The sequence below is a fragment of the Balaenoptera ricei genome, chromosome 10 (assembly GCF_028023285.1).
Source record: "Balaenoptera ricei isolate mBalRic1 chromosome 10, mBalRic1.hap2, whole genome shotgun sequence".
In the NCBI taxonomy this organism is placed as follows: domain Eukaryota; kingdom Metazoa; phylum Chordata; class Mammalia; order Artiodactyla; family Balaenopteridae; genus Balaenoptera; species Balaenoptera ricei.
The window spans coordinates 32,878,714-32,904,741 of NC_082648.1; the positions used below are offsets into that span (position 1 = coordinate 32,878,714).

Sequence of the window (26,028 nt, forward strand, 5' to 3'; positions counted from 1 at the left end):
GAAGAGATTCAATAAATATCTGTTTAATGAACATGAAGAAGAAAAGAAGGAGGAAAGGGAAGAAGGGAGAAAGAAACACCGGAGCAAATAATGGTTACTGAGATCAAGAATGAAGCAATCTGAATACACTGCAAGTTGCTAAACAATGTTGTGATTAATTATAAACTACCACTAAGATCTTGAGCACAGCCATGCTGTTTTCCTCTTCAATATGCAGCAGATGATGTTTGTGATTACAAGCTGGTGCTTGGCACATGTTCTGTTCGGAAGAATGGACTGCTGCTATTGATAAATTCAACCCCATGTGGTTCAATCATTCCTTCACAGTCTGGCATTTATACCAATACATTCTGAAATCCTTCTAAAGAATCAATTTGCCAAGATGTTGTGTTGGGCTGATTGTCTATAGCTGCCTGTTTGTGAGCTGATCATGGTACAGTATGCACTGACTCAGTAATCTAGTCATTATTATTCCAGGTTGCTAAAGTAAAGACTGTTTTCTGTGATAGGGCTTAATGTTACTAAAATACTGTTTTTCAAAAACCTACTCTTGTTACTACCAAGAATTCTTTTTAAATTCTAAAAATATTTCCTTCATCAAAGGTATCTACATAAACAAAAGCCATCATAAAATATATCCCCTAGCCAAGCAATTCTCAAACAAGAGATCTCTGAACTTCATAACAGCCATGGGAGTGTGGTGTGTTGCTGAGGGGAAGAATGTTAAGAATTACTACTTTAGAAAACCTTTCTTGAGCAAAGTGAAGTATCTTTTTTTTAAAGAAATGAGTAATTCTTAGTAAATAAATAAATGAGTAGTCCTTAAACCATTATATTCTTAACATTAATACTGTCTTTCGCAAAGCAATTTTTAAATGAAAGGACACATACTTTTAACCTGATGGTATTCTGAGAGTATTTTCATAACAAGTTGTCATTCTTAGTGATATAAAGTTTCTCACCTAACTTTTCAATAGATATTAAACACTAAGATATAAGACAGTGTATGACTTGCATCTGCTAAAGGCTATACAACCATAAGCAGTGTTGAACAGTATAAAGAGTAAGAGTCTCCAAAACAGGAAAACCCAGATTCAAATCCAGCTCAGCTATGTAGAAGCTGTGTGATCCTGGGCGGGTTCCTTACCCTTTCTGAGCCTCGCATGCCTCATATGAGATAACATCTACTTCACAATTGTATTTTGATAATTAAAGGTGGTAGTACATGTGAAGTATATTGCACCAAAACTCAAATAATGATGCTATGATTTCATCTATCAGCTCTGTAGAATTTCTCCGTAGTTGAATACAATTTGAAAGTTTTGAATAAAAAACAACTGTCAATAAATTACATAGGGTTTCCTTCTATGTAAACAAAGAGATTTCATTCTTAAGGTCCCATAAAATAATTCAAAAAGCTTCATTAACATAAAAATAGATTAATTTTATAGTTATAATTTCTATATCTTTTATAATTAACAGAACACTCCTACACAGATGATTGATAAACACAAGGTGATAAATCAATAGGAATTATACTTCAGGCACTTGTAATAAATGGCAGTTCTATCAAATTCATTTATATATACTGCCAAACTATTCATACAAATACAGATAAATTAGAATGATCTTATTCCCCTGACTTCATTTTAGATCACATGTAGCCTGCCTAGAATCTAAGTATTTCTACATTACTATCAGTTAAACATTTTAAGATATATGAACTATGTTTCTAAACATTAATCATTTGCTTGGTTAAAAAAGTATGTATTTATATGGATATTTGAATTCTATATGTATATTTGGACATATTCGATTAACATGATTTTTTTTTTAGATTCAAGCATTCAACAAATAAGTACTATTGAGAATAAAGATGAAAATCTAACCATGATTCATCTATTTCATACTGTTCTTTCTTGCTATATTTAGCTTTACATGTGATAGTTACTATGAATAAATATACCAAAAAGATAAAAACCAGGCCGAATTAAAGGGTCCATGATCTTACAGTGGGGCAGAATATCTAAAATCACGTTTGTTCCACCAGATTCTGGAAGCATGACTGCTGCAAACATATGTGGTACCTTGAAATATAATATCTTAAAGGAAAGAGACTGTGTTTTCTGTCAGCATGATTCTTGGAAAACCATATTTATTTCAAAAATATCCAGGAATGAGAAACAAAAAAGAACCAAAACAAATTTATAAGGATATATATATACATATTTTCTAATTCCAAAGCAGTTCTCCTGTCACAACTCTCTTCCTACTTTTCAATTACATCTTATAAAGAAAAAAGATAAATAAAAATAAAAATAATTGTCTCCTACCTGTGAAAAAAATATGTGATAGTTATTAAATATAGAGTAAGAAATAAAGATGTTCTGAGGTGTGGCCAAGATGGTGGAGTAGGAAGACCCTGAGCTTACCTCCTCCCATGGGCACACCAAAATCACAACTATTTACAGAGTAACTATTAAAGAGAAAGACTGGAAGACTAGAAAAAAAGATGCTCTACAACTGAAGAAATGAAGAAGAAACCATAACAAGATGGGTAAGAGGGGCAGAGACGTATAGTCAAGACCCATACCCCAGGGTGAACATCCCACAAACGGGAGGATAATTACAATTGCAGAGGTTCTCCCCAAGAAGTGAGGGGTCTGAGGTCCACATTGGGCTCCCCAGTCAGGAAGTCCTACACTCAGAAGATGAGCCCCCAGAGTGTTTCACTTTGAAGGCCAGCAAACTTTAATTTTTGGAGAGCCAGAGGCTTGTGGGAAATAAAAGACTCCACTCTTACAGGGTGCACACAAAATCTCACATGCTCTGGGACCCAGGGCAGAAGCAGTAATTTGACAGGTGCCTGGGTCAGACCTACCTGCTGATCTTAGAGAGCATTCCAGAGAGGCAGGAGGCAACTGGAGCTCACACTGGGGACACAGACCCTGGCAGCAGCCATTTCTGGGAGCTTCTTCTACCACAAGGACACTACTGCAGGCAAGCACCATTTTGGAATCCTCCCTCAGCTTATTAGATCCAGGACATGGCACCACCTACCAGCCTGTTACCACCTGTACTGGGATGCCTCAGGCCAAGCATCTACCCAGGCAAGGACACAGCATCTACCCACCAGACCTGTTGCCTTAAGACCCCCTGAGCCCTCAGCTGTCCTGGGACATGGCCTTGTCCACCAGAGGGTCCAGGACACAGCCCTGCACACCAGGTGATAAACTAGGCCCAGGACCCATAGAGCCCTGCAGCTAGAGACCCCAGGATGCAGTTCAGCCCATCAGTGGGCCTATACTAGACACAGGACCAGCTTTACCCACCAGTGGGCAGGCACCAGCCCCAGGATAGCAGAGACCCAGGCCCAACCCACCAGCAGGCCACATATCAATTCTGGGACCCCAAGGGCCCTACAGCCAGAGACCCCAGGATATGCCTTGCCTGACAACGGGCAGGCACTAGTCCCAGGTCAAGGTCTCACCTATCAATGGGTGGGCACCAGCTGTGGAATCCCCTGGGCTCTGACCCCACCCACCAGTGGGTGAACATGAGCCCCAGGACAACCACGGACCTGCAGCCTATCAGTACCCAGGTCACAAAACAGCAGGCAGGCACCAGAGCAGGGAACTCTTGAACCCTGGCCCCACTCACCAGCATGCCAACACCAACTCTGGGACACCTTGGGTCCCTCAGTAAGCCACCCTAAGATTCCTCCCCTCCCCACCATTGGGCAAACACAAGCTTCAGGACACCCTGGCCTCTGCAGCCAGCTATGTAAGGAGCTAGCATCACCCATCAGCAGGCTGACACTAGATCTGGGACCCCTGGCACAACTATCCATCCCAGATACCAGCACTGCTTAACAGTGGGCCAGCACTAGACCTGGCCCCACTCACTAGCAGCCAATAGCTTCCACACAAGGAAGGGCCTGGCAACCAACCAGGTCAGAAGCCAGACACACTTACCAGAACACCCACAGTTCTAAGCTCGTCATGACAGAATGACCCACATAGCCCACATCGGGGGCACCCATAGAGCATATAGTTCTAATGACCAGAGCAGAGTAAGCTGCTGGGACACATAGGATGTCTCCTACAAAAGGTAACTTCTCCAAGGCTGGGAAACATAATCAACGTATTAAATACATAGAAATAAAAACAGGAGCTTAGGCAAAATGAGGTAACAGACAAATATGTTCCAAACAAAGGAACAAAATAAAGCCCCAGAAGAAATACTAAGTGAAGTGAAGATAAGAAATCTACCCAATAAAGAGTTTAAGGTCATGATTATAAAGCTGTTCCAAGAACTCAGGAGAAGATTGGATGAACAGAGTAAGAGGTTAGAAGCTTTTAAAAGAGTTAGAATATACAAAGAAGAACCAAAAACTGATGACGACTACAATAACTGAAATAAAAAATACACCAGAAGGAATCAACAGTAGATTAGATGATATCAGCGAATGGAAGACAGAGTACTGGAAAACACTGAAGACGAACAGAAGAAGGTAAAAGAAGAAAAGAAAATGAGGACAGTTTAAGAGACCTCAGTGATAGCATCAAGTGTACTAATATTCACGTTACAGGGAGAAGAAGAAAGCGAGAGAAAGGGGCAGAGAATATATTTGAAGATATAATAGCTGAAAACTTCACTAACCTGAGAAAGGAAACAGATGTCCAGGTCCGGGAAGCACATACAGTCCCAAACAGAATCAGTACAAGGAAGAACACACCAAGACACATTGTAATTAAATGGCAAAAATCCAAGATAATGAGAGAATATTAAAAGCAGCAAGGGACTGTCTCTATTGCTGCTGCTACTGCTGCTGCTGCCGCCACTGCCACCACTGCTACTGCTGCTGGCAGAGCTGCTGGGAGTGGGCATCTCCTGTCTGGGATACCCACCATTGCGGCATCTCCTGCACACCCTGGCCCCAAACGGACCTGCCAGCCCCAGGGAACAAAAGTGGAGCCACCCCTGTCCTCTCCTGCTGAAGGCAGAGGATGACTTGAGAGGGGTGAGTGGAGAGTGTGGTCCTCAGCGGCAGGCGGGGAAGGAGACCTTCAAAATGGTGGAGGAGTAAGATGCGGAAATCACCTTCCTCCCCACAAATACATCAAAATACATCTACATGTGGAACAACTCCTACAGAACACCTACTGAACATAGTAGAAGACCTCAGACTTCCCAAAAGGCAAGAAACTCCCCACGTACCTGGGCAGGGAAAAAGAAAAAAGAAAAAATGGAGACAAAAGAACAGGGACAGGACCTGCACCTCTGGGAGGGAGCTGTGAAGGAGGAAAAGTTTCCACACGCTAGGAAGCCCCTTCACTGCCGGGGATGAGGGGTGGGTGGGGGGAAAGCTTCGGAGCCACAGAGGAGAGTGCAGCAACAGGGGTGCGGAGGGCAAAGCGGAGAGATTCCCGCACAGAGGATCAGTGCCGACCAGCACTCACCAGCCTGAGAGGCTTGTCTGCTCCCCGCCGGGGTGGGTGGGGGCTGGGAGCTGAGTCCTGGGGCTTCAGAGGTCAGATCCCAGGGAGAGGACTGGGGTTGGCTGTGTGAACACAGCCTGAAGGGGGCTAGTGAACCACAGCTAGCCGGGATAGAGTCTGGGAAAAAGTCTGCACTTGCCTCAGAGGTAAGAGACCATTGTTTTGAGGTGCACAAGAGGAGGGGATTCCTTCCCCGTCTGCCCACAGAAGGCAGAGCATGGCCTAAACAAGCTCCAGAGATGGATGTGAACCATGGCTATCAGCTCGGACCCCAGAGACAGGCATGAAATAATAATGCTGTCACGGCTGCCACCAAGAATCCTGTGTGCAAACACAGTTCACTACCCATACCACACCCCTCGGTGAACCTGTGCAGCCCGCCACTGCCAGGGTCCCAAGATCCAGGGACAACCAACTTCCCCAGGAGAACACACAGCGTGCATCAGGCTGTTGCAATGTCACACTGGCCTCTGCCACTGCAGCCTAGCCTGCATTACAATTATGACTACCATGCCCCTCCCTCTCTCCGGCCTGAGTGAGCAAGAGAGCCCTAATTAGCCACTGTTTTAACCCCCTCCTCTCTGGGCAGAGAACAGATGCCTGAGGGTGGCCTACACACAAAGGCAAGGTCAAAACCAAAGCTGAAACCCAGGAGCTGTGTGAACAAAGAAGAGAAAGGGAAATTTCTCCGTGCAGCTTCAGGAGCAGCAGATTAAATCCCTACAATCAACTTGATGAACCCTGCATCTGTGGAATACCTGAATAGACAACAAATGCTCCCAAAATTGAGGCGGTGGACTTTGGGAGCAACTGTAGACTCGGGGTTTGCTTTCTGCATTTGATTTGTTTCTGGTGTTTAGGTTTATCTTAGATTAGCTTTTAGTGCTTGTTCTCATTGGTGGATTTGTTTATTGGTTTGGTGGTTTTCTTCTTTTCTTTTTTATTTTTTTTTCTTTTATTCTTTTTTTTTATAAAAAAATTTTTTTTCCTTTTTTCTCTTTTTGTGAGTGTGTATGGTATGTTTCTTTGTGTGATATTCTCTGTTTAGCTTTGCTTTTACCATTTGTCCTAGGGTTCTGACTGTTCGTTTTGTTGTTGTTGTGGTTTCTTTTCTTTTTATGGGTGTGTGTGTGTGTGTATGTTTCTTTGTGTGATTTTGTTAGTTTAGCTTTACTTTTACCATTTGGTTTGGAGCTCTATCTGTTTATTTTGTTTGTTTGTTTGTTTTCCTTTCTTTCTTTCTTTTCTGCTGAGACGTGTGGCTGACAGGGTCTTAGTGCTCTGGCCAGGTGTGTGGCCTGAGCCTTCAAGGTGGGAGAGCCAGGTCCAGGACATTGGACCACCAGAGGCCTCCCGGTCCCACGTATTATCAATCAGCAAGAGATCTCCCAGAGATCTCCGTCTCAACACTAAGACCCAGCTCCACCCAACGGCCAGCAAGCTCCACTGCTGGACGTCCCATGCCAAACAACTAGCAAGACAGGAACACAACCCCAACCATTAGCAGAGAGGCTGCCTAAAGTCATACTAAGTTAACATATACCCCAAAACACACTACCAGACGTGGCCCTCCCTACCAGAAGAACAAGATTCACCCCACCCACTAGAACACAGGCAACAGTCGCTTCCACTAGGAAGCCAACACAAGCCACTGAACCAATCTCACCCATTGTGGGCAGACAACAAAAACAACGGAAATTACAAACCTGGAGCCAGCGAAAAGGAGACCCCAAACACAGTAAGTTAAACAGACTGAGAAGACACAGAAATATGCAGCACATGAAGGAGCAAGGTAAAAACCTACAGACAAAACAAATGAAGAGGAAATAGGTAGTCTACCTGAAAAAGAATTCAGAGTAATGATAGTAAAGATGATCCAAGATCTTGGTAATAGGATGGAGAAAATACAAGAAACGTTTAACAAGGACACAGAAAAACAAAAGAGCAAACAAACAATGATGAACAACACAATAAATGAAATTAAAATTCTCTAGAAGGAATCAACATCAAAATAACTGAGGGAGAAGAGTGGATAAGTGACCTGGAATATAAAATAGTGGAAATAACTGCCACAGAGCAGAATAAAGAAAAAAAGAATGGAAAGAATTGGGGACAGTCTCAGAGACCTCTGGGACAACACTGAACGCACCAACATTCGAATAATAGGGGTCGCAGAATAAGAAGAGGAAAATAAAACGTCTGACAAAATATATGAAGAGATTATAGTTGAAAACTTCCCTAAAGCGGAAAGGAAAATAGTCAATCAAGTCCAGGAAACGCAGAGTCCCATACAGAATAAATCCAAGGATAAACACACCAACACACATATTAATCCAACTATCAAAAATTAAATACAAAGAAAAAATATTAAAAGCAGAAAGGGAAAAGCAACAAATAACATACAATGGAATCCCCAAAAGGTTAACAGCTGATCCTTCAGCAGAAAAACTGCAAACTAGAAGGGAGTGGAAGGACATATTTAAAATGATGAAAGCGAAAAACTTACAACAAGATTACTCTACCCAGGAAGGAACTCATGCAGATTCGACAGAGAAATTAAAACCTTTACAGACAAGCAAAAGTTAAGAGAATTCAGCACCACCAAATCAGCTTTACAACAAATGCTAAAGGAACTTCTCTAGCCAGGAAACATCAGAGAAGGAAAACACTTACAATAACAAATCCAAAACAATTAAGAAAAAATGGTAATAGGAACATACATATCGATAATTACCTTAAATGTAAATGGATTACATGCTCCAACCAAAGACATAGACTGGCTGAACGGATACAAAAATAAGACTCATATATATGCTGTCTACAAGAGACCCACTTAAGACCTAGGGACACATACAGACTGAAAGTGACGGGATGGAAAAAGATATTCCATGCAAATGGAAATCAAAAGAAAGCTGGAGTAGCAATTCTCATATCAGACAAAATAGACTTTACAATAAAGACTATTACAAGACACAAAGAAGGACGTTACATAATGATCAAGGGATCAATCCAAGAAGTTATAACAATTGTAAATATTTATGCACCCAACATAGGAGCACCTCAATACATAAGGCAAATGCTAACAGCCATAAAAGGGGAAATCGACAGTAACACAATCATAGTTGAGGACTTTAACAGCCCACTTTCACTGATGGACAGATCATCCAAAATGAAATTAACAGAGAAACACAAGCTTTAAATGACACATTAAACCAGATGGACTTAACTGATATTTATTGCACATTCCATCCAAAAACAACAGAATACACTTTCTTCTCAACTGCTCATGGAACATTCTCCAGGATAGATCATATCTTGGGTCACAAATCAAGCCTTGACAAATTTAATAAAATTGAAATCATACCAAGTATCTTTTCCGACCACAATGCTATGAGACTAGATATCAATTAAAGGAAAAAAACTGTAAAAAATACAAACACATGGAGGCTAAACAATACACTACTAAATGACCAAGAGATCACTGAAGAAATCAAAGAGGAAATCAAAAAATACCTAGAAAAAAATGACAATGAAAACATGACCACTCAAAACCTATGGGGTGCAGCAAAAGGAATTCTAACAGGGAAGTTTATAGCAATACAATCCTACCTCAATAAACAAGAAACATCTCAAACAACCTAACCTTACACCTAAAGCAATTAGAGAAAAATAACAAAGAAAACCCAAAGTTAGCAGAAGGAAAGAAACCATAAAGATCAGATCAGAAATAAACGAAAAAGAAATCAAGGAAACAACAGCAAAGATCAATAAAACTAAAAGCTGGATCTTTGACAAAATAAACAAAATTGATAAACCACTAGCCAGACTCATTAAGAAAAACAGGGAGAAGACGCACATCAACAGAATTAGAAAGGAAAAAGGAGAAGGAACAGCTGACCCTGAAGAAATACAAAGAATCACAAGGGATTACTACAAGCAACTATATGCCAATAAAATGGACAACCTGGAAGAAATGGACAAATTCTTAGAAAAGCACAAACTTCAGAGACTAAACCAGGAAGAAACAGAAAATATGAACAGCCCAATCACAAGCACTGAAATTGAAACTGTGATTAAAAATCTTCCAACAAACAAAAGCCCAGGACAAGATGCCTTCACAGGTGAATTCTATCAAACATTTAGAGAAGAGCTAACACCTATCCTTCTCAAACTCTTCCAAAATATAATGGAGGGAGAAACACTCCCAAACTCATTCTATGAGGCCACCATCACCCTGATACCAAAACCAGACAATGATGTCACAAAAAAAGAAAACTACAGACCAACATCACTGATGAACATACATGAAAAAATCCTCAACAAAATACTACCAAACAGAATCCAACAGCACATTAAAAGGATCATACACCATGATCAAGTGGGGTTTATCCTTGGAATGCAAAGATTCTTCAGTATACGCAAACCAATCAATGTGATTCACCATATTAACATATTGAAGGAGAAAAACCATATTATAATCTCAATAGATGCAGAAAAATTTTTCGACAAAATTCAACACACATTTATGATAAAAACTCTCCAGAAATGGGCATAGAGGGAACCTACCTCAACATGATAAAGGCCATATATGACAAACCCACAGCCAAAATCATTTTCAATGGTGAAAAACTGAAACCATTTCCTCTAAGATCAGGAAGAAGACAAGGTTGTGCACTCTCACCACTATTATTCAACATAGTTTGGGAAGTGTTAGCCACGGTAATCAGGAAGAAAATGAAATAAAACGAATCCAAACTGTAAAAGAAGAAGTAAAACTGTGAATGTTTGCAGATGACATGATACTATACATAGAGAATCTTAAAGATGCTACCAGAAAATTACTGGAGCTAATGAATGAATTTGGTAAAGTAGTGGGATACAAAATTGATGCACAGAAATCTCTTGCTATCCTATATACTGACAAAAAATCTGAAAGAAAGATTAAGGAAACACTCCCATTTATCATTGCAACAAAAAGAATAAAATACCTAGGAATAAACCTACCTAAGGAGACCAAAGACCTGTATGCAAAAAACTGTAAGACACTGATGAAAGAAATTAAAGATGATACAAACAGATGGAGAGCTATAGCATGTTCTTGGTTAGAAGAAGCAACATTGTGAAAATGACTATACTACGCAAAGCAATCTACCAATTCAATGCAATCCCTATCAACCATCAATGGCATTTTTCACAGAACCAGAACAAAAAATTTTATAATTTGTATGGAAATACAAAAGACCCTGAATAGCCAAAGCAGTCTTGAGAAAGAAAAACGGAGCTGGAGGAATCAGGCTCCCTGACTTCAGACTATACTACAAAGCTACAGTAATCAAGACAGTATGGTACTGGTACAAAAACAGAAATAAAGATCAATGGAAAAGGATAGAAAGCCCCGAGATAAACCCACACATAGGGTCATCTTATCTTTGACAAAGGAGGCAAGAATATACAATGGAGAAAAGACAGCCTCTTCAATAAGTGGTGCTGGGAAAACTGGACAACTACATGTAAAAGAATGAAATTAGAACACTCCCTAACACCATACACAAAAATAAACTCAAAATGGATTAAAGACCTAAATGTAAGGCCAGACACTAGACAACTCTTAGAGGAAAACACAAGCAGAACACTCTATGACATACACCACAGCAAGATCCTTTTTGACCCATCTCCTAGAGAAATGGAAATAAAAGGAAAAATAAACAAATGGGACCTAATGAAACTTAAAACCTTTTGCACAGCAAAGGGAAACATAAACAAGATGAAAAGACAACCCTCAGAATGGGAGAAAATATTTGCAAATGACATAACTGACAAAGGATTAATCTCCAAAATATACAGGCAGCTCATGAAGCTCAATATCAAAAAAAAAAAAGAAACAACCCATTCCAAAAATGGGTGGAAGACCTAAATAGACATTTCTCCACAGAAGACATACAGATTGCCAACAAACACATATGCTCAACATTACTAATCATTAGAGAAATGCAAATCAGAACCACAATGAGGTATCACCTCACTCCGGTCAGAATGGTCATCATCAACAAATCTACAAGCAATAAATTCTGGAGAGGGTGTGGAGAAAAGAGAACCCTTTTGCACTGTTGGTGGGAATGTAAATTGATACAGCCACTATGGAGAACAGTACGGAGGTTCCTTCAAAAACTAAAAGTAGAACAACCACATGACCCAGCAAACCCACTACTGGGCATATACCCTGAGAAAACCATAATTCAAAAAGAGTCATGTACCACAATGTTCATTGCAGGACTATTTACAATAGTCAGGACATGGAAGCAACCTAGGTGTCCATCGACAGATGAATGGATAAAGATGTGCCACATATATACAATGGAATATTACTCAGCCATAAAATGAAACAAAATTGAGTTATTTGTAGTGAGGTGGATGTACCTAGAGTCTGTCATACAGAGTGAAGTAAGTCAGAAATAGAAAAACAAATACCATATACTAACACATATATATGGAATCTAAAAAAAAAAAAAAAAAAAATTGGTCCTGATGAACCTAGGGGCAGGACAGTAATAAAGATGCAGACGTAGAGAATGGACTTGAGGACGTGGGAGGGGGAAGGGTAAGGTGGGACAAAGTGAGACAGTAGCATTGACATACATACACAACCAAGTATAGAATAGATAGATAGTGGGAAGCAGCTGCATAGCACAGGGAGATCAGCTCAGTGCTTTGTGACCACCTAGAGGGGTGGGATAGGGAGGATGGGAGGGAGGCACAAGAGTGAGGGGATATGGGGATATATGTATACATATAGCTGATTCACTTTGTTATACAGCAGAAACTAACACAACATTGTAAAGCAATTATACTCCAATAAAGATGTTAAAAAAAATTTATTACATGCCAAAAAATAAAATAAAATAAAATAAAAAATAAAAGCAGCATGGGAAGAGCCACAGGTTATATATAACAGAACCCCCTTAAGGCTATTAGATGACTTTTCAGGAGAAACACTGCAGGCCAGAAGGGAGTGGCATGATATATTTAAAGGGATGAAAGGGAAAACTTAAAACCAAGAATACTTCACCTGGCAAGGTTTTCATTCAGATTTTATGGAGAGATAAAAGTTTTATAGAGAAGCAACAGCTGAAAGAGTTCAGCACCACAAAACCAGTTTTACAACCGATATTAAAGGGACTACTCTAAGTGAAAAAGGCCACAACTAGAACCTGGAATATTACAAAAAGAAAATTCTCTCTGGTAAAGGCAATACACAGTTAAGTTGGTAAATCAAGCACATATAACCTAGTAGGAAAGTTAAAAGACAAAAGTAGTAAAATCATCTGTATCTGCAATAAGTAGTTATATATACATATTATATATAATATATATTTATATAAATTATATAAATGTATATATTTATATATTTATAAACATTATTTATATTATATTTATATATATATAAAATGTTGCTGATCTATTAAATTTAAATGCATTTTAAGAACCCTGCATTTTTATTAATATATAATTATATATATAATTATATTATATATAATTATATATAATTAATTATATGTATACAATTAATTATATATTATATAAAATATATATATTTATATATATTATACACATGCATTTGAACTTAATAGATCAGCAACTTTATATATATATATACAGAGAGAGAGAGAGAGAGAGATTGCTATATACAGAAACTGATTTCAGATCTAAAGATCAACACAGACTGAAAGTTCGGAGATAGAAAAAGGTATTACATGCAAATGCAAATGAAAAGAAAGCCAGGTTATCAATACTTGTATCAGACAAAATAGACTTTAAAACAAAGACTGTAACAAGAGGCAAAGAAGGACATTACAATATGATCAAGGGATCAATCCAAGAATAGGACATAACAATTGCAAATATATATTCATCCAACATAGAAGCACCTAAACACAGAAAGCAAATATTGACAGTCATAATGGAAGAAACTGACAGTAACACAATAATAGTAGGGAACATTAACACCTCACTTACATCAATGAACAGATCGTCCAGACAGAAAATCAATAATGAATGACTGGCCTTACATGACACATTACACCAGATGGATTTATGTGTGTGTGTGTGTGTATGTGTGTGTGTGTAACATTCCATCCAAAACAGCAAGTTACACATTCTTTTCAAAGGCAAATGAAACATTTTCCAGCAGGATATAACACTTGAAAGGTAATAATCAAGTCTCAGTAAATTAAAATAACTGAAATCATACCAAGCATCTTTTCTTAACACAGTGATATTAGACTAGAAGGAAAAATCAACTACAAGAAAAAAATGCAAAGAAACACAAACACGTGGAGGCTAAACAATATGCTATTAAACAAACAATGGATTACTGAAGAAATCAAAGAAGAATCAGAAAGTAATGTAAGGCAAATGAAAACGAAAACACAAAGATCCACAATTTATGGGATGCAGCAAAAGCAGTTCTAAGAGAGAAGATTAGAGCTATACAAGCTTACCTCAGGAAAAAAGAAAAATCTTAAATAAATGATATAAGCTTAACACCTAAAGGAACTACATAAAGAACAAACAAAATCCAAAGGTAGTAGTAGGAAAAAAATGATAAAGTTCAGAGCAGAAATAAATGAAATAGAGACCATGAAAAACAATAGCAAAGATCAATGAAACAGAGCTGGTTCTATGAAAAGATAAACAAAATTGATAAACATTTAGACAGACTCATCAAGAAAAAAAAGTGAAAAGGCCCAAATCAGGAAAATCAGAAATGAAAAAAGGAAAGTTACAATTGACACCACAGAAATGCAAAGGATCATAAGAGATTTCTATGAACATTTTTATGCCAATAAAATGGACAAATTCCTAGAAATGTATAATCTCCCAAGACTTAACCAAGGAAGAAAAAGAAAATATGAACAGACCAATTATCAGTAATGAAACTGAATCAGTAATAAAGAAATTCCCAACAAACAAAAATCCAGAATCAGATGGCTTCACAGGTGAATTTTACCAAATATTTAGAGAAGAGTTAACACCTATCCTTCTCAAACTACTCCAAAAAACTGCAGAGGAAGGAACCACTTCTGAACTCATTCTAAGAAGCCAGTGTCACCCTGATACCAAAACCAGACAAAGGTATTACAACAAAAAGAAAATTACATACCAATATCACTGATGAACACAGATGCAAAAATCCTCAACAAAGTATTAGCAAACCAAATTCAACAATATATTAAGAGGATCATACAGCATGATCAAGTGTTATTTATCCCAGGCATGCAAGGAGGGTTCAATATTCATAAATCAATCAATGTGATACACCACAATAACAAATTGAAGAATATAAATCTTATGATCATCTCAATAGATGCAGAAAAAGTTTTGACAAAATCCAACAACATTTATGATAAAAACCCTCAACAAAGTGGATTTACAGGGAATATATCTCAACATATAAAGGCCATACATGACAAGCCCACAGTTAACATCATACTCAATGGTGAAAAACTGAAACCATTTCCTCTAATATCAGGAACAAGACAAGGATGCCTACTTTCACTACTTTTATTCAACATATTATTGGAAGTCCTAGCCACAGCATTAAGACAAGAAAAAGAAATAAAAGGAATCCAAATTGGAAAGAAAAGTAAAACCGTCAGTGTTTGTAGATGACCTGATAGTATACATAGAAAATCCTGAACACCACCAAAAAAGTACTAGAGCTCATCAATAAATTTGGTAAAGTTGCAGGATACTAAATTAATATACAGAAATCTGTTGCATTTCTATACACTAAGAGCAAACTATCAGAAAGAGAAATTAAGAAAACAACCTTATTCACAATCACATCAAAAAGAATAAAATACCTGGCATAAATCTAACTAAGGAGGTAAAAGAACTGTACTCAGAAAACTATAAGACATTAATGAAATAAATTGAAGACTACACAAACAGATGGAATGAGATACTGTGTCCAGTTTGGAAGAATTAATATTGTTAAAATGACCACACTACCCAAGGTAATCTACAGATTCAATGCAATCCCTATCAAAACACCAATAGCATTCTTTATAGAACTAGAACAAATAAATCTAAAATTATATGGAAACACAAAAGACCCCAAATAGCCCAAAGAGTCTTGATAAAGAACAAAGCTGGAGATATCATGCTCCCTGATTTCAAACTCTATTACAAAGCTACAGTCATCAGAAAAGTCTGGTACTGGCACAAATACAGACCCATAGATCAACTGAGTAGAATAGAGAGACTAGAAATGAATCCACACCTATATGGGCAATGAATGTATGACAAAGGAAGCAAGAATATGCAGTGGGGAAAAGACACCCTCTTCAGTAAATGGTGTTGGGAAAACTAGACAGCTACATGTAAAAGAATCAAACTGGACTACTCTTCCACACCATGCACAAAAATAAATTAAAAGTGCCTTAAAGACTTAACTGTAAGACCTGAAACCATAAAACTACTACTAGAAGAAAACATAGGCAAGTAAGCTTTTTGCCATAGGTCTTATTAATATTTTTTTTGGATATGTCTCCTCAGGTAAGGGAAACAAATGGGACCACATCCAACTAAAAAGCTTTTTCACAGCTAAGGAAACTATCAACAAAATGAAAAGGCCACCTGTTGACTGGGAGAAGATATATGCAAATGATATATCTGATAAGGGGTTAATATCCAAACATACAAAGAACTCATGCAACTCAACATCAAAAAAACAAACAACCCAATTAAAATATGGGCAGAGGATCTGAACAGACATTTTTCCAAAAGGATATACAGATGGGCACAAGACACATGAAAAGATGATCAACATCACTAACCAGTAGGGAAATGCAAATCAAAACCACAATGAGATATCACCTCATACATGTCAGAATGGCAATTATCAAAAAGACAAAAAATAACAAGTATTGGTAAGGATGTGGATAAAAGGAACCCTTGTGCACTGTTGGTGGGAATGTAAACTGTTGCAGCCACTATGGAATACAGTATGGAGATTCCTAGGAAATTAAAAATAGAAGTACCATGTGATCCAGCAATTCCACTTCTGGGTATTTATCCAAATAAAACAAATAATAATTAGAGAAGATATATGCATCCCTTGTTCATTCCAGTATTATTTCCAATAGCCAAAGTGTGGAAGCAACCTACATGCCCATTGACAGATGAATGAATAAAGAAGATGTGGTATATATATGTATATATGGAATATTACTCAGCCTACTCAGCCATCAAAAAAAAAGAAAGAAATCTTGCCATTTGTGACAATATGGATGGACCTAGAGGGTATTATGCTAAGTGAAATACAGACAGAGAAAGACAAAACTGTATGATTTTGCTTACATGTTATATCTACAAAAACAAAAGAAATGAACAAACATAACAAAACAGAAACAGAGTTATAGATATAAGGAATAAACAGGTGTTTGCCAGGGGGAGGGAGCTGGGAGTAAGAAAGGAATAGGTAAGGAAGACCTGGAGGTATAAACTTCCAGTTACAAAACACATGACTCAAGAGGATGAAATGTACAGGATGAGGAATACAGTCAGTAATTATGTAATATTTTTGTACGATGACATCTGTAACTAGAGTTATGCTGGTGATCATTTTGAAATGTACAGAAATAGTGAATCACTATGCTGTGTAATAGGAATTAACATAGTGTTGTAGGTCAATTAAACTTTCAAAAACAAACAAACAACAAACTCATAGAAAAAGAGATTAGATTTGTGGTTACCAGAGGCAGGGGGTTGGGGGGGAGGATTAGATGAAGGCAGTCAAAAGGTATAAAGTTCTAGTTATAAGATACGTAAGTACTAGGGATGTACTGTACAACGTGATAAATATAATTAACTCTGCTGTGTGTTATATATGAAAGTTGTTAAGAGAGTAAATCCTAAGAGTTCTCATCACAAGGAAATTTTTTTCTATTTAACTCTGTATCTATATGAGATGATGGATATTCACTAGACCTATTGTAGTTATTTCATGATGTATGTAAATCAAATCATTGTGCTGTACACCTTGAACTTACACAGTGCTATATGTCAATTATATCTCAATAAAACTGGAAGAAAATATCAAAAAAAGAAATAAAGATATTCTGTAAAAAGAACTTAGTGCTAAGTTCTCCAAAATAGAATGATCTTTAAATAGAGTTTTGGGTTCATGGAAAAGAAGAGTTGATTAAAAATATGGATTTTCCAGTACTCTCATCTTTCACTTATAGGTTTAACTCCTAAAATAAATAAAACTTATGTCAGAATGTAAATGCTGCTGAAAAAGGAACAAAGCAATAACCTTATCTTCCATTTGTTCAGGTATGCTAGGACACGTGAGATTTAAAATGTCTTTACCACACCATGAACACAACAGACAGATCCTACAATGGAGCTCCATAAATGTGTTTGGTCCCTAAATGCAAGAGAGTTGGTACACAGGATCCTGAAGGCCACAAGGTCGATGATGGATTCTAGAATGTATTTTGCTCACAGTGTCATTCAAGAAACATCCTGTATCATAGTATATAAATAAAACAAATCTCTCTTCTTAGGGATGCTTTTATTCATGGCATCTCAGCAATTAAGGTCTTTCCGCCAAAGCTCTGCGTGGCTGCTGAGCTTGCTTTGAGTTAGTAAAGGATACCAGTCACTTCGGCAGACCTAGAGAAAAGGTTGATCTATAGAGCAAGTATGAATCAAACCCTGGATTTCCATAGAAAAATTCACTATATATGCCATTTAGTCTTCTCGTCTTTATTTACAAAATTTCAGAAGAAAACAATCACCAGTAAAATGTTCCATACAAATGAGAAATATAATCATTATATTTCCCAAATCTAATAACTTAAATAACAGTAAGACCAGTTAACTGGCATAAACACAGCTTCATTTATTCCAGAAGGATATGCTAAGAACAATACAGTACCACAATAATCACTTTAACTTTCTTTTCCACAAAACATTTTATGGCCTAAAGTGATCAACTAAACACCCCCTCCTCATGCGATCAATACCTAAGGCAAATCAATATTGAAAAGGAAGTTTATGCACATTAACAAGCTGGTATATTAGTTTTAGTTTTAGTTTTGTTTTAGTTTTAAAAAGCTATTGGATTTCCATAATGAATCAATCTTTTTATTGTTTCTCTGCTAACAACTCATCCTGTTACTTTTAGCAAAGCTGAAAGAACAAAATGAGATAACTAGAAAAGGTGGAGAGATTGATAAATCTGGGTGAGTTCAAAATACTTTTAAAAACCACTTATAAATCTGGGTTAGAATGAAGTAATCTTCTAAATTAACACGAAACAAAAAAGAATTTCAAAAATAAATTTTCACAAATTTCTACTTATAAATACAGTGATATATATCTCTATCCATCCATCCATCCATCCATCCATCCATCCATCCATCCATCCATCCATCTATATGAGGGGGCTCAGCTTTGTAAATCTATGGTTTAGGTTTATTCATATATTATAAAGATTGGTTCAGAAATTTCAGTGACCTTTTACGCAGAGTGTAATTTTCAGTGTTCTTGGTCTATGAGGGCGGTTTCCTTCAAGGTCACAACTTTATTTTAAGATAAATCTATGACATATCACTACCTGAAACATAACTCATCACTCAATGAAACCCAATAAAATAGTACTACATCCAAAGGAAAGCAAAGGGAAACTAAAGCTCTCAAATAACATTTAGGAGTGATTAATATTATTTTATTAACTTTAGGCACATAGCATATCTCTGAGTACCCAGGGCTACTTAGGCATCTGGAGAAATATCTTTTGAATTCTCCTTGCCCAGTTGTTATACACAGCAGGATAACACATAAAAGCAACATTAAAAGCTATCCTGTGCTATGGTGGTCAAAATGGATTTAGTGAAAATGCTGAAGGGATGATCAGCAGGAGTTTTGTTTAAATCAAATCTTGGACATGAGAGGTACGCTAGCATAATACAGCATCTACGGGAAACGGGGCTTTCCTGTACACTACAAGGGTGTTAAAATTGTTAAAATCTTCCTTTTTCCTGCATACGTACATACATGTACACACAGACATATGTATGTTTATGGATATATAAATATATATGTGTGTGTATATGTATGTGTATATATTATTTACACACACACAGACACACACACACACACACACACACACACACACACACAGAGATTTTGCAATTCAATGATCACCATTACAGAATCTCTTATTACTTACAGAAATTTAGTTCCTTATCCCCCTTTTTGACCTCTTCTCCACTCCTACTTAGATGAGGAAAATGAGGTATCATTAAAGATATAAATAATTTTTTTCAAATTGCTACAACAATTCTGTTCCTTCTTCCTTGCTTTTGTTTAATTCATAGGCACATGCCCACAAGACTAAAACTTCTGAAAAACCGTGGCAGAATTTCAGCAGAGAACAATTGGCAGCAGGAAATGGGAGAAGTGAGTTCCACATGTCCTGCTCTAGAAACTGTATGGTAAGAATGAGAAAAAAAATAATATTGGTGTTCGATTAGCACAGCCAGCAGAGCCTGCTAGCCTGAAAACAGATACACACAATGAGCATCCCTGCTGATCACACCTTCAGTATTTTCACTAAATCCATTTTGATGACCATAGCACAAGATAGCTTTTAATGCTGCTTTTATGTATTAAGCTACTGTGTATAACAACTGGGCTAAGAGAATTCGAAAGACATTTCTCCAGATGTCCTTGCTTTTAGATGTCTGTGGGTATCTAACCTTATTTCCTTGATATTTTTAACTTGTGATTGTTTTCCATTAGGCAGATTCTTCCAATCTTTTAACATGACACAACCTTAATTTTACTTGATGTGGTTTAAGAAGCTCTTCTAGATAAATATGGCTCTCTAGGGATGAGGTCAGTACTGCAAATCTACATATGGCCATTTTATTTTGAGGCATGTCTGTAGTTACCATATGGTCAATAGCAGTCTGTGAAGGGAGTCAGGATGTGTCTATTTAAAATACTGACTGAAATTTGAGTTTCTACTTAGAAATGCTTTGATCCTTCTACTTTTTCTGAATGCTGAAACTTAGTCTTTTAAAAATGCAACCTGCTCACTGTACCACAAAATTCAATTACAAAATAAAACTCATTTCTATGTATTTTTCAGTTATGCATATATAAAAAAGCAGAGCATTATATTCATTATCAGAGATGCGGAAATGATTCTAATCTCGATACTCAATTTGTTTATGGTTTACTTAGACTATATCCTTGTATGGCTCGTGATCATTTGAATACAAAATTTAATTAGGGGTGAAGCAATGTGTGGCCGAATGCTTTTCAGGGATGTTCTAGAACAGCCTGTCCTCTGAGGTCCCTTAAAACAAAAAGATTCTAAGACTCTGTTAAATGAAACTATTTTAGCAACATTTATGTTAAAAAATATATGGCTCTTCATGTGAAATATAGCCATGATGTAGCTGTTACGTAGGAGTATAAACAAATGTTGTATTTGAGTGAGGTCTGTAGCTATTATGAATTATTCCCATTCATTATTCATCAAGTTACTATAAATGTTTTAGGAAAATAGTGAAAAGTCATTTTTTCAGCACTCTCCTAAAAACTACTCTTCATAAATATTCTATTTAGCCTATTAGTATAAAGCTTTCACTTTACTGCTATATATCCATTTGGTATTTTAAGGAAAAAGCAACACATCTGTGGGGGAATTGAGTGGTTCTAAAGGGACAAAGCAAACTAAATTATTCCTGATAAAACAAAAAACTGACATTTAAAACCAGGAAATGGCATTTTCATAACCTCAAAAATATCTGTTCTAAAATGATGTTTTGACTTAAGAGAGTCATGACTTAAATAGAATCCCCATCCACACATACTTTCAACTCACTTTGCAGATTACCTCAAATCTTCAAGCAATTCAGAAGCCATGTGATGTAAATTCCTGTAACTTACTTAGCTCCTTTCCAATACAAAGTTCCTCAATACCATTACCTGTTTCTCTTCCCCTTCCAGCTCACTGAAAGTAATCCTTTCCTCCCTGAGCCTCCATTTATATGGTCCTGTCTCCTTCCTCCTCTGAGATCTTGGACATCATTATTCCCCTTTCTTCCCTTTCAATCAATTCCTCTATCCCAATTATGCCAAACTACAATTTTATCATTTGTGAAAGAATATCTACACATGCTTTCTCGATTTCTGCCACTGTAAGCTCCCCCACCCCCATCCCTCACCATTCTACTGAAACAACTCTCTCAAAAGGTCATTAATGATATTCTAATTGCTAATTCTAATAATGAAGTAGTCATTCTCTTTGAACGCCTTACATTTCATGTTATGTCCAGTTCTTTTGCAAAACTCTCTTATCCTTTGCTTTCTCTGACACTACAGAATTTTGTTTCTCCTCTAACATTTCTTTGTTTTATTTCATTGACCCCTGCTGGATCCTTTTCTTCTTTCATCCTTCATGTAGGCATTCTCCAAGGTTCTTCCCCACGTCCTTTAAATTCTATTGTAGCCAGTCTTTTTTACTTCTAAAACACCATCTTTTAATTTAAAAAAATTTTTAAATGCACACACAAAAAATTTTTACTGATAATTCCATACTTTTTGAACACCAAAGTACTATATTAATATAATAAGTACCCTGATGTTTCAAGAACTAACTTTATAAACCACATTACTGCATTTGCTGTCCTAGAGGACATTTTCTCCTATCCACACTGGGTATCTCCTATATGAAGCCTCATGTAAGAAAATATGTAAATGCCAGTGAAAGTATGCGGGGGACACGAGTTTGAGCCCTGGCCCGGGAAGATCCCACATACCGTAGAGCAACTAAGCCCATGTGCCACAACTACTGAGCCTGCGCTCTAGAGCCCGCGAGCCACAACTACTGAAGCCCGCACACCTAGAGCCTGTGCTCCGCAACAAGAGAAGCCATCACGACAAGAAGCCTGCACACCGCAACGAAGAGTAGCCTCCGCTTGCCACAACTAGAGAAGGCCTGCATGCAGCAACAAAGACCCAATGCAGCCAAAAATAAGTTAATTTAAAAAAAAATTTGTTGCGTTTGCTGTCCTGGAGGACATTTTCTCTTATCCACACTGGGTATCCCCTATATGAAGCCTCATGTAAGAAAATATGTAAATGCCAGTGAAAGTATCATTCCATTTTTCTTCCTCGTGGACAGTGAGAATCATGTACCTGATTGTATTATTCTTCCTGTTATGGCTGATAGGAGGCTCAGAATCAAGTATGCAACCAATCGTTACTGTTTATGCCTCTATGGTCAATAATATATATCTACACATTAGTTGTCCCCCTGGTATTGACTTTCTCTTCTAATTTTCAATTTCCCATATCATTATGTTTTTATTTTTATTTTAGCTCAATTTATTTAATATATTTACCATAAGTTTCCCCAAATCATTTAGGGAATAAGACATAACAAAACAAGCAAACAAATAAAACAGAACAACTGTAGGTACTCAGCAAATTCAAAATCAAATTCATTAAATAACTCACAGTTATACACACAAAAACAAATAAATATGATATCCCTGCTCTGTGTCCCTTTTTGGGGATAAAAGGTATAAAAAAAAAAAGTCTTTCTAGAACTATCAGCTCATTTTTTGTTTCTCTGCTCCTTATATACTACTTTGGGTTGATCAACAAATATGCTTGTCAAATGGCCTCAGACTATCCCCTACTTCCATTTCATACTTTGTGACCAATTATCAAACTAATGAGCAGCCATAATCATTTCACTCCCTTCTTCAAGATATAATTTCAGTGTTTCCCCTGAGGCTTAGAGACTCCTTATTATGGTGCTCAAAATAGTTTCAAATCTAACTCCCATAATATAACCACACTGAACCTGTCACCACTCAGTAACACATACACTGCCACCCCTCTATGCCTTATTCCAAGTTCTTCATCTTCCTGGAGTGCTTAAACCAGTCGCAAATCTCCTCCTCCCAAATCCTACCCATCCCTTGAGGTCCAGCTCAAATAATATCTTATCCATGGAGTCCTTCTCTAATGTGGCACAAATGTCAGAATTATTTGCTTGCTCCTATTTTTCACACTCCTCTCATATCTCTCATATTTTGATTTGCACGATGACCATTTTTATACATATCTTTATCTATCAGGTGTTTAAGCTCCTTAACAGCTTAGTTCATGTGTTATAGATATATCTGTCTCCTTGGTGTGGCTTACAGCACGTGCTCAATGAGAGATTACTGAACTGAATTATTAAAAAGAATTTGGTTTATATAAAACATTTCCTTTAAATGGTTTTCATCTAATAAACATTTATTTCTTTTAAGGTCTAACATTAACAAATAATTTTAAATGTGGTAACCTTTGTCAAAAGGTACAAGAAGCTTATTAACCATAAGCTTTTCCATCATTTCAGAATTGGCTTGCATCATGTCAGCATCTCTGGGTGGATGAAAATCTCTATGCTATAGATTCTTATGGCAGTGAGTAAATAAATAGGTGGTTCCTCTCATTACCTTATGACTTACTACATATACTATATATAGCTATAAATTATAATTATAATTTATATTAGGCGTTTGGAACAATATACATGTCTACAATGAAAAATGAAGATATTGTGTATGTATAAAGGTTGACTGTGATGCCCTACTTCTTAGGAAATCATCTGATAAAAACACAGTGAAAAACTGAAGGAATAAAATACGTTGTTCATTGGGACCTTTCATTCACACCTCACTGGTCAACTGAAATCTGTAAGAATCATATGGTAGAAACAGAGGAACAGCATTTATGGCTAAAGTAGGGCAGAGAACATAGTCCATAAAGTCTAAAGCCCTTCTGTTGGGAAACATATCTCCCAGGATCCTGCTGCCCAAGAATGCAGTTTATGCAGATATTGGTTAATTAACATGACTCATCCATTATAATTACTGCACTTCCTAATGACCTTGGTTCTTATTTTACTGAGAAAAGAGAAGCAATTAGAGGAGAACTAATTCATCTTCTCACCACCACAAAGGCAATCTCCCTGTATCTTGACCCATATGTATACTCTGCCATCTCCTCAGTACAAGGCTAGCCTCCCTACTTAAGATCTGAATCCTAGCCCTTCGAGCCCACAGAGAATATAATTATATTCCCTCTATCCCAACATCAGTTTTCCCTGTCAATTGGATCCTTCCCATTAGCACATAATCTCGATGTAGTTAACATCCACATTAAAATAAACTGAAATGTCAACTTTCAGAAAATCCACATCATCCTCCAGTTCATGCCTAATTTTTCTGACCTAGTTTACAGAAAATCTCCTTAAGAGTCATCTTACATCTCTGCTTCCTTACCTCCTGCTCTCTTCTCAACCCCATTCTCAGCAGGCTTTCATGCCCACCAACCCATTGAAATTGTTCTCGTCAAGGTCTCCAGCTACCTCCACTTTGCATATTGAATGATCAATCCTAAGCTATGAGCAACACAGAAAACAGCTGTTTTCCCTTCCTTCCTGAAACACTTCCATCACTAACTTCCAGAAGCCACTTTCTCCTAGATTTACTCCTCCATCACTGGATGCCTCTGCTCAGTCTCCTCTGCTGGATCCACATTTTGGGATGCCCTAAGGCCCAGATCCTTTCTTTTCTCTCCATGTATGCATTCTCCATGGATCTCCTCCAATCCCACGACTCCCAAATTAACATTGCCATGCCAACCTCACCTCTGAGCTCCAAACTTACACATTCAACTTTTTACCCCACATCTGCATTTGAATATATAATCATCACCTCACATGATACTATCCAAAACAGTACTCTTGATTCCCAAGCAATTTACTTCTTTAGCATTCCTCTTTCCACGAAATAAAACCTCCATTCACCCAGCTGCTTAAGCAACTAGAGGCATCTCTCCCTCACACCTGTCAATAAAATGTATACACTTAGGCTGCTTTTTTCTCCATAGCACAATATATTTGTTTTCTAGGGTACTGTTTCTCTCCCTCACCAGACAAGTTTCAATGCGGGTGGGGTCCTCGACTCTAATGCCTATCCCCCAAACAGTCCATGCCTTGCATATTTGTTGAGAGAATTCTTTTGCTTCAAAAACTACAACTGCTTTTGATTCAAGGCATATTTCCATACCATTCTGTCCGATCTTTCCAGTATCAGAGTCAGTGGAAAAAGCACGTATTCCGGAATTATAGATATGCCTGAGTTTCTGTATAAGCTCTGCTCTACTACCCCACCCCCACCAGCATCATTATCCTTGTCAGTGACATCATTTATTCAGCACTTACTATATTCCACAAACTATGTTAGCTTCCTCATACACATCATTTAATTATAACAACAAATATATGAGGCAAGTGTTATCATTCCTGTTTCATGAATCACAGAAATGCTAACTGGTATACCCAGAATTTAGTTGAGGATCTGATTCCAAAGCTCCTCCTCTTAATCCATATGTTCTCCTACAACCCCAGTTCAACAAATTGCCCAAGGCCTCCTGCATA

At 37.4% G+C, this 26,028-nt stretch overlaps 1 protein-coding gene and 1 pseudogene across 1 annotated transcript in view; one reads left to right on the top strand and one right to left on the bottom strand.

Moving 5' to 3' along the window:
• SLC2A13 (solute carrier family 2 member 13) overlaps positions 1–26,028 on the bottom strand; it is a 446,857-nt gene that overhangs the window by 242,050 nt on the left and 178,779 nt on the right. The gene's annotated exons all lie outside the window — the stretch shown is intronic.
• The window catches only part of LOC132372785 (small ribosomal subunit protein eS1-like), a 56,251-nt pseudogene continuing 34,691 nt past the window's right edge, over positions 4,469–26,028 (top strand).